Below are 10,311 nucleotides of genomic sequence, written 5' to 3' on the forward strand. Positions count from 1 at the left end.
CCTTGTCCACCGTCAACAATTTTGGCATATAATATTTGGATGAGGGCTCACAATCACAAAATATTTCTAGGATAGTATATTTATATGTGAATCTTCTCTTCCCTTATTAATTCTTTCATGAGTTGCATCATTGACTAATGCTATGTTTGTCAATCTCTAATAAAATTTTCTACTTATACTTTTCCTTATGTGGTGCCATCAGCTACCATCGGATTAGTGATGCAAAGCATCCTTCCATCATCCCCATGGACTCTGCACCAACACATCAAACCCCATGTGGACCTATGACAAGAGCTAGAGCACGTGCTTTGGAAACCGAGGTGAACTCCTTCCTACTTGACTTGCATACGGATACGAATGGAACATGGTTACTACCTCACCAAAATATGCTATGCCTCCTTAGGTATGAAGAGGAACATCACCAAGAAGCTCAGGAGCATCACCAAGGAGAAGAAGCACCACCCCAAGGCCACGTGAACAAAGACGGAGTGCAACAGCAGCAACACAAGAAGGCCCAGGTGGCCCCGTGCGCACGGGCGCCCGAAACCCCGTGCCCATGGACTACCCAGAGAGTTGGCGCTAAAGCACCCCGTGCGCATCGGCGTGTACCGTGCCCACGGGACCCCCGTGCGCATGGGCCTAACTTACTCCGTGCGCACGGGCCTCCCAGGATGGCCGGCTGAGATCACCTCTTTGGACTCCTCTACATCCCCTTCGGCCCCAAGGCTAGTCGTACCTAGGACCATGTTTGGGGTTAGCAAAGTGTTAGATGAGATATTTGTGAGCTTTGCTCCTTCTACCTTCCCTCTTGTGGATCAAGACCCCTTAGGGAAGAATCCTTGTGGATTTCAAGACCTCCATAAGGAGAAGACTATCTTCAATACCTCATCTCCTAGGAGTGAGATGAACTTTGTCATTGTATCTTTCCTTTGATTGTGTGTGTGACTTGTGGATCTTGTGATGTTATTCTAGTGGATATGTAATTGGGTATTATTGGAATGATTTCCCCTTTGTGTTCTTGGTGTTCATCTCCTTTTCCCCCTCCAAGTGTGAAAAGATCCCTCTTAGGGTTTCCACCCTACAACATCTTGGTATCATGAACAAGGTTGATTCACATCTTGGAGTCCTTACCTTCCACTTTCTAGCTTGATTTTGTTGTTTTTCGTCCTAATCCGAAAATCCCCACCAAAAATATCCCCAAAATTTTTCTTGCAATTTGTTTGATCTTGTGAGATTTGGTTGTTTTGATCCACGAATTTGGTGTTTGTCAAGTGGATCTACCCCCTACCATCGTCCCCACTCTTCCATCCTCTGAATTTGGCCAAAAGCTTGGAAATTACCACGGTTTCAGAGCAGTTCGTCCGCTCAAAGAGGACCCCGTGCACACGGGCCATCGGGACCCCGTGCACACGGGCCTTGATTACCCTGTGCGCAGGACTATCCAGGGACTTTCGGCCATTTTCTGTTGTGCTACATTTTGTTTCCCCACCACCTCTTGTGTTCTTCTACACTATTCCACGTGATTGTCTGAGTTTGGGTCACGGTTTCTCTCGTGTCCTAAGGTGTTTCGGCTACTTAGGCGCGATTCGGCGTCTTCATCATCGCCACCAATCATTGACTTGGACAACACATCGGCTTTGACAACATCATCTTCACTCCAACCATAAGCAAGGACGGTAACCTCGACAACGCCTTTGTGTTCCCTTGCCATTAACTTGATAGCTTCAAGCCCTTTTGCGTAACTTAACCATCGAGACTAGCTTGTTGAGTATTGCCGGGCCACGCCTTAGTGCACCCTTAGTGTTACGTCTCTCCTGTGCATATACTACTTGTTACCTCACTTTGTGGCTCGTATATCAAGCATCATGGCATAGTCAAAAAAAGAGAGGAAAATCTTTTAAGCAAAATAGAAGAGAAGCAAAGAGCCTATAAGCAATAGCATCGACCCTCATAGCATACATACATCATCTTGGTCATTACGTACATAAGCATACTTGGGATAGTGAGACAAGCAGATTCTCTATTAGGTTGGACTAGCGTATCTAGCCCATTAGTGCAATCGAGCTAGCGTCTCTCTAGTATCCGTACAACAAGAGCTTTTCACGTGGTTCCACATCTTCGAGCTCAACCCTTGGTTGTGCGGATCCTATTTATCTTCCGTGTGTGTGTCCCTCGTGTTATATTTTGAGGTTGATCTATTTGCCTTACTTGCCATTTGTGAATCTTCTCAACTTTATCAACATCTTGACTAACATTTGCTTGAATTATTTGTGCCATTTCCTAACCGATCTCCTCCATAAGCCATTTACTTGTAGGTGTGAGCACCAATACCAGGTACCAATTCCCCTATTATAGCATCACGTGGGATCGTACTTGTTACATCCACAATCTTCAGAAAAGGTAACTTTGGTTTTGTTCTCTCATTTCCCTACTCACCACCACTTTCACATGATGGATAGGCCAAGTACTTATACCAACCCTCTCTTCATCGAATAAGACGACGACATGACCTCCTACGTCACCAAGCAACACCTCTTTGGTGCACAATGAGCTTTACATCAAGAGAAACAAGCAATGAGCGATCGCATCGACCATCTTGCCACCGACTTGCGACTCTCTAAGCAACGTACAAGAGACTACTTCGACAACAAGCTCGACCCTCACAAACAAGAGAACGACGCAAGAATGGACGAGATCCATGCCTTGTTGGTGAACCGCCATTCTTCCACTTCTTCCTACTCAAGACGGAGCCGCTCGAGTTGACACACGGACGACACCTTCTCCGGCTCAAGTACACCGACATCGAGCACTCTACGTCGAGCCACGCGTCAAGACCGTCAAGCATCTCGCAATCCTCTACATGGCAATCTTCCACAAGAGCAAGTCGAGGAGCTAGCACATCAACATCGTCAACCCCAAGTTCCTCTTGCACAAGCTCAAGAACGGCATTGTCAACGTCACCAAGAGCAAGAGCAACCGCGACAATATCAAGACGAACAAGACGCCGAAGCTCAACATCTTCACCAACAACAACGTGAAGCTCAAGCTCTCAAGGCGCAACGTGTCCTTCAAGAATCAATTCGAGCCATTTCCAACCGCAACCGCGATAGGCGCAATAAAGAGGAAGTACTTCGAGAAGAAATTTAAGAGCGGAACTACCAACCAAGAGTGCAACGTCAAGTTCCTCACCCTCCTTGTCGGTGTCAAAACCGGCGGATCTCGGGTAGGGGGTCCCGAACTGTGCATCTAGGCGGATGGTAACAGGAGACAAGGGACATGATGTTTTTACCCAGGTTCGGGCCCTCTCGATGGAGGTAAAACCCTACTCCTGCTTGATTGATATTGATGATATGGGTAGTACAAGAGTGGATCTACCACGAGATCAAGGAGGCTAAACCCTAGAAGCTAGCCTATGGTATGATTGTTGTTCGTCCTATGGACTAAAACCCTCCGGTTTATATAGACACCGGGGAGGGCTAGGGTTACACAGAGTCGGTTACAATGGTAGGAGATCTACATATCCGTCTTGCCAAGCTTGCCTTCCACGCCAAGGAAAGTCCCATCCGAACACAGGACGAAGTCTTCAATCTTGTATCTTCATAGTCTTGGAGTCCGGCCAACGATGATAGTTTGGCTATCCGGACACCCCCTAGTCCAGGACTCCCTCAGTAGCCCCTGAACCAGGCTTCAATGACGACGAGTCCGGCGCGCATATTGTCTTCGGCATTGCAAGGCGGGTTCCTCCTCCGAATAATTCATAGAAGATTGTGAACACCAGGATAGTGTCCGGCTCTGCAAAATAAATTCCACATACCACCGTAGAGAGAATAATATTTACACAAGTTCAATCTGCTGACATATTTCGTGGCATGACGTCACACCACGGCCAAGCCTTTACTCGAATCGTTTTTATTATTCCACCTCAGCACGTTTAGCGAAGCGGTTTCCTTGGCACGTCTTGTCGAAGCAGAGATCATGTCCCCTTATTCCGGGATTCTCATCAATACGGACGTGGGTAACCCAACCGCGTCCGTTGCCACGCCTCCTCCATCGAAGGCGAGTTCCAAATGGTCACGGGGACGGATCTTGGTATTCTACCCCTTTATAATGAGACCAAGGCCTGTTCCTTTTCTTCAATCCTCAATTGAATCCGCCCCTCGCCCCGAGTTCCAACACCCAAGGCTCCAAATTCGGGCGCTTCGGACGTTCAACAATGTCCGGCTCCAACCTTCAGGGCCGGTGGATGCCCTCTTCCGTCACGGAAGAGGAAATGCTAAAGCTGAGAGACACCAGGTACCTAACCTATGAGATTTCGCATAGGTTGCCCGCCCAAGGGCAAGTCATTCCCACTCCCGAGCCTGGTGAGAGCGTCGTGTTCGTGTCTCACCTCCGTCGGGGTTTAGGCTTCCCGATGGATCCCTTCGTGAGAGGGCTCATGTTTTATTATGGGCTGGAATTCCATGAGTTGGCTCCGGAGTCCATCCTCCATATCTCATCGTTCATTGTTGTCTGCGAAGCCTTCCTCCGCACTACCCCTCACTTCGGATTGTGGCTCAAGACCTTTGACGTGGAGCCGAAGATGATCGAGGGGCGACTGGCAGAGTGCGGAGGGGCAGTTATAAGCAAGAGGGCCGATGCTCCATGGCCCGAGGGCTCCTTTCAAGAGGAGCCTGGTTTGTGGCAGCAGGAGTGGTTCTACATCACCGCTCCTAGGGGCACCAGGCAGGTGGCGCCACCCGCCTTTCGCTCGGGCCCTCCACAACGACTGGCATCGTGGGTCAACAAAGGGCTTGACTGGGGGGCGTCCAAGGACGTGCCACTTTTGCAGGGTCGCATTCGAGACCTCCAAGAAAGGGAGATCAATCTGATCGTAGTGGCGCAGGTTATGCTGATTCGACGCCTTCTGCCCTGCAAACGTCGCCCCCTCCACTTGTGAGAATTTAATCCGGAGGGACCGCGAGCTCTTCAACACTTCATGGGTACGACACCCGTGGAGATGTATAAAATGTTCTTCGAATCACAAGAGATGTGTCCGGACTTGACCGAGGATGCCGGCCTAAGCTGCAATCGCCCGGATACTCAAGTAAGTAGTCATGTGTCCGGACATACCATTCATTTATTTATCATAGATTTGCCTTTTAACCAGCTATCCCTTGATCAGGAGTGGACAGCGAAAGCAAAACTGATACGGTGTCCGTCCCCCCTCCCTGAGACCACGCCGGATCCCGTGTTAGTCAAGATGTTGGAGGTTGCGCCTTCAGAAGAGGGCGAAGGGGAGAACAGGAAAACTACCGCCTCTGCTAAGGAGGCTCTCAAGAAGGGGGGATCGAGAATCCCTCCCTCCAGGGGGAGAACAGGACCGCTTCCGAAGACCCGGAGGCTAAGGCCTCAAAGCGGGGGAAGAAATCCGCACCGGAAGGTCCCGTGCCAGGAGAAGTCCCGGCCGCACTGTCTCCCCAAGGGAATCAGCCCTCCAGCGAGCCGTAAGTAGAAAAGGGGAGTTTCGTAATAAGGGACATCCTTGTTTTTATTTCTGAGGATAACCGAAGTTCTTACCTTGTAGTTCGAATCTCAGCCCTTCTCAGCAGAGCTCATCTTCGGGGGATCTTCATCTCGAGATGATGGAGAGCGAGACGCCCCCATCTGCCGCACCGTCAGGCGGGGCAGACGACCCTGAGGTGTCGTCACGGAGGGTCTCCCCGAGTTCGGCGGGGCCGGAGAGTTCGGCACCAACTGGTGTACGGCCGGAGGAGCTGAAGGATCTGCTCGAGAGGGTGTCTATATCAGAAGATCACCGTACATTAATGAGTACAGTGATTGAAAGGATTTCATCCGCTGAGAGCGGGTTGCATGAGGCCGTCAGAAGTTTGCTGACGGGGTTTGAGGTACGTAAAAATGACATACCTTTTGACAGTTTTGCACATAGAGTGCGCCCTGTATAGATAGTAGCCCCTGAGACTCGGTGCGTTGTCAGAAGTGACGGCGTGCCGAGGATCGTAATCTCAGCGTTAAGATGTCGCCGTCCCTATTCAGGGGGCGGAGCGTTCGGTGGCCAGCCGGACTGATAGAGTTGCCGAACTGAAGCGGCAACTGGACGTTGCAGATGCGGACATCGCGCTGGTCAATAAGCGACTTGACGAGTCACAAGGTGTGTGGTTTCTCCGCGGTCACCTAGTAAGGGAGCTTATACCCATGCCTTATAACATGTATGCTTGATGCAGATGGCGCTGCTGCTATGGAGGGCCTTCGGGCAGAGCTTGCTCGAGCCAAGGAGCAAGCCAGAAGGAGTGATGTGGCTGCCTCGAAGGCAACCGAAGAGCTAAAAGCCGAAAAGGCTGCTCACTGCCGAAGCAGGGAGGAGATGGCCGGAATGGCCGTGAAGCTGAAGGATGCTACCGACCTCTATGAGGTTCTTGAAAGAGAACGCCGAGCGGGGCAAGAGGACCTAAAGAAGGCCACCGCCGAAGCCAAGGATGCCTGTTCTACAATGAGGGCTATAAAGGAGGAGCTGCGTCAGGCCGGAGACATTGCGGCTGGAAAGCCCTTCCTGCTGCGTAGGAAGTTCACGGATCAGAAGTATGCTCAGCTAGGCCAGTTGTGGGGTGCGGAGGATCCTTATCTGAATTTGGCGGCGAGTGCTGCGGACGCGGTTGTGCACTTCCGAAGCCAAAAGGATCACGAAATGGAAGAGCTTTTTTGGTCTCAATTCCATAGTCCGGAGCGTCCCCTTCCGTTAACCGATCGGTTGGCTGAGTGGGCTGAGCTGAATAGGATGTCCGTACTTGCCATGAAGGACGTTGTGGCTCATCTGTGGCCGGAAAGGTCCAAGCCGAAGAGTTATTTTGGTTTAGTGCAGCAATTCCTTGATGCGGTGCCGCATATCAAGGTGATGAAGCGGTCGGCATGCATAGAGGGTGCACAGATGGCTCTCGCCCGTGTCAAAACATACTAGGCAGAGATGGATGCCACCGACGTTGCATCCCGGGATTCGGACGGAAGCCGATTACCTGTCGAGCACTATTTTGAGGAAGTCCTGCGGGGTGCTTGTTTAGTAGAGTCGCAGTGCTCGAAAAAAGTTATGTTCAAATGACATGTGCGTTCAAGTATATAAGGGCTTTTTATACTTGTGCGTTCAAGTATTGAAATTTCTCCTGTGCGGTCGTTAATGTATATGTATATATAACCTGAAAGATGGCAGTCTTCGGCTTCAGCCCCCACGCACATGGTGCGGGGGTGTTTGCAATAAGGCGCATTTTCACACTTAATCCAACGTCTTGGTCCTGTGAAGGAGGTGGTAGCGTAGAAAACTAGGCAACCGGACTATAATGCTTTATCACTTTCACTTAGCCATAGGAGTTCAAAGGTGGGGCTACAATATAGCCCCTAGGGGCACCGCGCTCTCCTAATTCGGGGCGCATGTGTGCCTGACCGGGAAACGGTCCTTCGTCAAAGCGGAGGAATTCTAGACATTCCGGTAGTCGATCGAGTGGTTGACCAGTCTCTCGCTATATCATGACAGTCAGTTTTCGGCTTTCTCTACTGAGGTGCTCGCCTGGCCGAACCGAGGCACAATCACAGTAGTTCTCCTGGTGCCGCGTTAGCCGATAAAACGTAACGTAAGGCAGCAAAACACAGGAGCCGGGCAAACCCAACATTTGACCAAAGACATGATTCGGAGCTGATGCATATAAGGCCTAACTGAGACGCCGAACACTCCCTAAGGTATTTGGTCGTTATGAAAACAGGCAGAACGATGCCCTAAGCCCCTAGTGTCCAGGTACACGCGAAATCTTCTGACGCGGCCGATGCCAAAATGCCAGCCTCCTCCTCGGTTATGGTAAGAAACCGGGGAATGTGTAGCAACAAGAGACAGTAAAAAAGGTTTACGCAGGGTCTTAATCTGAAAAGAATCCTTGTAACGAGTCCCTGCTTCACATCTGCGCCTGTGTCTCCGTTATGTTGTATCCTGGACGGGTGTAGCACGTTGTTCATCTATAAAAGAGAAGAACTTAGTTTGAAAAAAGATCGTGCGAAAAATGTATATGAAAAAGAGTATGATTGAAAAAATGAATAAAATTGAGCTTTATTGGCTCTCATTCTTCGTTCGTGTAGCCCCTTGTAAAGGGGTATGCGGCTAGGAAGCCCCTTGTTTATTTATACCGGACTCGCCTAGCCGTGTCCGGGGTCTGAGTGACCTGTTTTAGGGGTTTGATCAGCCAGGCCAGATTAGTGTGTGGCTGTCAAGGCAGTCTCACGTTTTTCCGTGGTCGAGGAACACTCGAAGTTACCCTTTAGTGAGATGATGCCACGAGGACCGGGCATTTTAAGTGTAAGAGACGCGTAATGCGGTATTGCGTTAAAGCGAGCGAAAGCTTCACGTCCCAATAGTGCTTGATGGCTACTTTTAAATGGGGCGATATGGAAGGTTAGCTTTTCGCGACGGGAGTTGACGGATGAACCGAACACGACTTCTAGTAGTAAGTAGCCCGTACAATTGGCATAAGGGCCTGGCGTTACTCCTTTAAAGGAAGTGTTGCTATGGCGAATTTTGGTAGGGTCTATCCCCATTCTGCAGATGGTGTCCTGGTATAGCAGGTTTATATCACTGCCGCCATCCATTAGGACTTGTGTAAATTGTAGTCTGTCGATTATAGGATCCAATATCAGAGCAGTCCATCCTGCGTTTCAAATACTTCTGGAGTAATCCTGATGGTCGAAAGTAATTGGTTTTGACATCCAATTTCAGGACTCCGCTGGGGTGGACCGTGCGGCGCGTACTTTAGTAGGTGGCGCCCTATTTTTCCTTGTTATCACTTGAAGTGAATTTACTATTTTGATTTCTTGTGGGAAATTCCTTTGTTTTCCGGCGCTCTGCTTGTGGGGTTCGTCATCGTCCTCGCTTGGTGTGTCGAGTCCCTTGTGTTCGGCGTTGAGTTGGCCGGACTGCTTGAAGACCCAACAATCTCTGTGGGTATGGTTTGCAGGCTTCCCGGGGGTACTGTGGATTTGACATATCCTGTCCAAGATCTTGTTTAGGTTGGATATCTCGTCACTGTTGTCCTTAAGAGGCAGTGTTTTGTTGTTCGGCCGAGAGCTTTTGAAACCGGCGTTGACCGCCGTGCTCTTTGGGCCATTTTCCTTAGTCTGGCGCTGATCTTTTCTGCGTCATGGTTTCCCATTTCCATCCCTTACCTCGGATGTACTCGGGTCGCTGGTGCTGCATCTTGCCAGCCAGCTATCTTCTCCCGCGCAAAAGCGTGTCATGAGGCTTGTTAGTGCGGCCATTGTCCTTGGCTTTTTCTGGCCGAGGTGTCTGGCGAGCCATTCGTCTCCGACGTTATGTTTGAAGGCTGCTAAGGCTTCGGCGTCCGGACAGTTGACTATTTGGTTCTTTTTGGTGAGGAACCTGTTCCAGAATTTGCGGGCTGACTCTCCGGGCTATTGAGTTATGTGACTTGAATTGTCTGCATCCGGAGGGCGGACATAAGTCCCCTGAAAATTTGCCCGAAATGCATCCTCGAGCTCTTCCCAACTTCCAATAGTATTTTCTGGGAGGCTTTTGAGCCAATGTCGGGCTGTCCCTTTGAGCTTGAGGGGTAGGTATTTTATGGCATGGAGATCGTCTCCTCTAGCCATATGTATGTGTAGGATATAATCCTCAATCCAGACTCCGGGGTCTGTTGTTCCGTCGTATGCCTCTATGTTTACGGGTTTGAATCCCGCTAGAAATTCATGATCCAGTACGTCATCGGTGAAACATAGGGGGTGTGCGGCGCCCCTGTATTTGGGTGTGCCGTTATTTTCGAACACTCGACGTGTTGTGTTGCTCCTTGGAGCCTTCTTTCTTGGCCCATAGATGGACCTGACTGGGCCATCCTTTTTACGAGGATCCTTATGTGGATCGTGTGCCGGCTTGTGTACGGCGCCGCTTGCCGTTCTTTGCTTGTCATGTGGTCGTCTATCCGACCAGGCGGCCTCTTTGTTCTTTGACTGTGGGGGCTCTACGGCCTCCTCGTCGAATTCAGGCAACAATTTGCGCTTCGGGTAGCTCTTTGCTTGATGACTATCGTCGTATTTATCTGCGGTCTTGAGTACTTTGCTCCATCTCAATCTAAGTACGTCTTCCGCCGTTTTGAGCTTCCGCTTCTGCTTCTTCAAACTTCTTATAGTGGCGACGAGCCTTTTGTGGAGGTTCTTATGCTCCAGTGATGTGTCCGGCATGAGGTCATCCGGACTGTTGTTTTCGCAGGGGATGGGTTGCCTGTCCAATTCGTCCTATTCGGGCGGTTGCTTAGTGGCATGTTCGTCGTC

This window comes from Triticum dicoccoides, chromosome 3B, assembly GCF_002162155.2.
Source record: "Triticum dicoccoides isolate Atlit2015 ecotype Zavitan chromosome 3B, WEW_v2.0, whole genome shotgun sequence".
NCBI classification, from domain to species: domain Eukaryota; kingdom Viridiplantae; phylum Streptophyta; class Magnoliopsida; order Poales; family Poaceae; genus Triticum; species Triticum dicoccoides.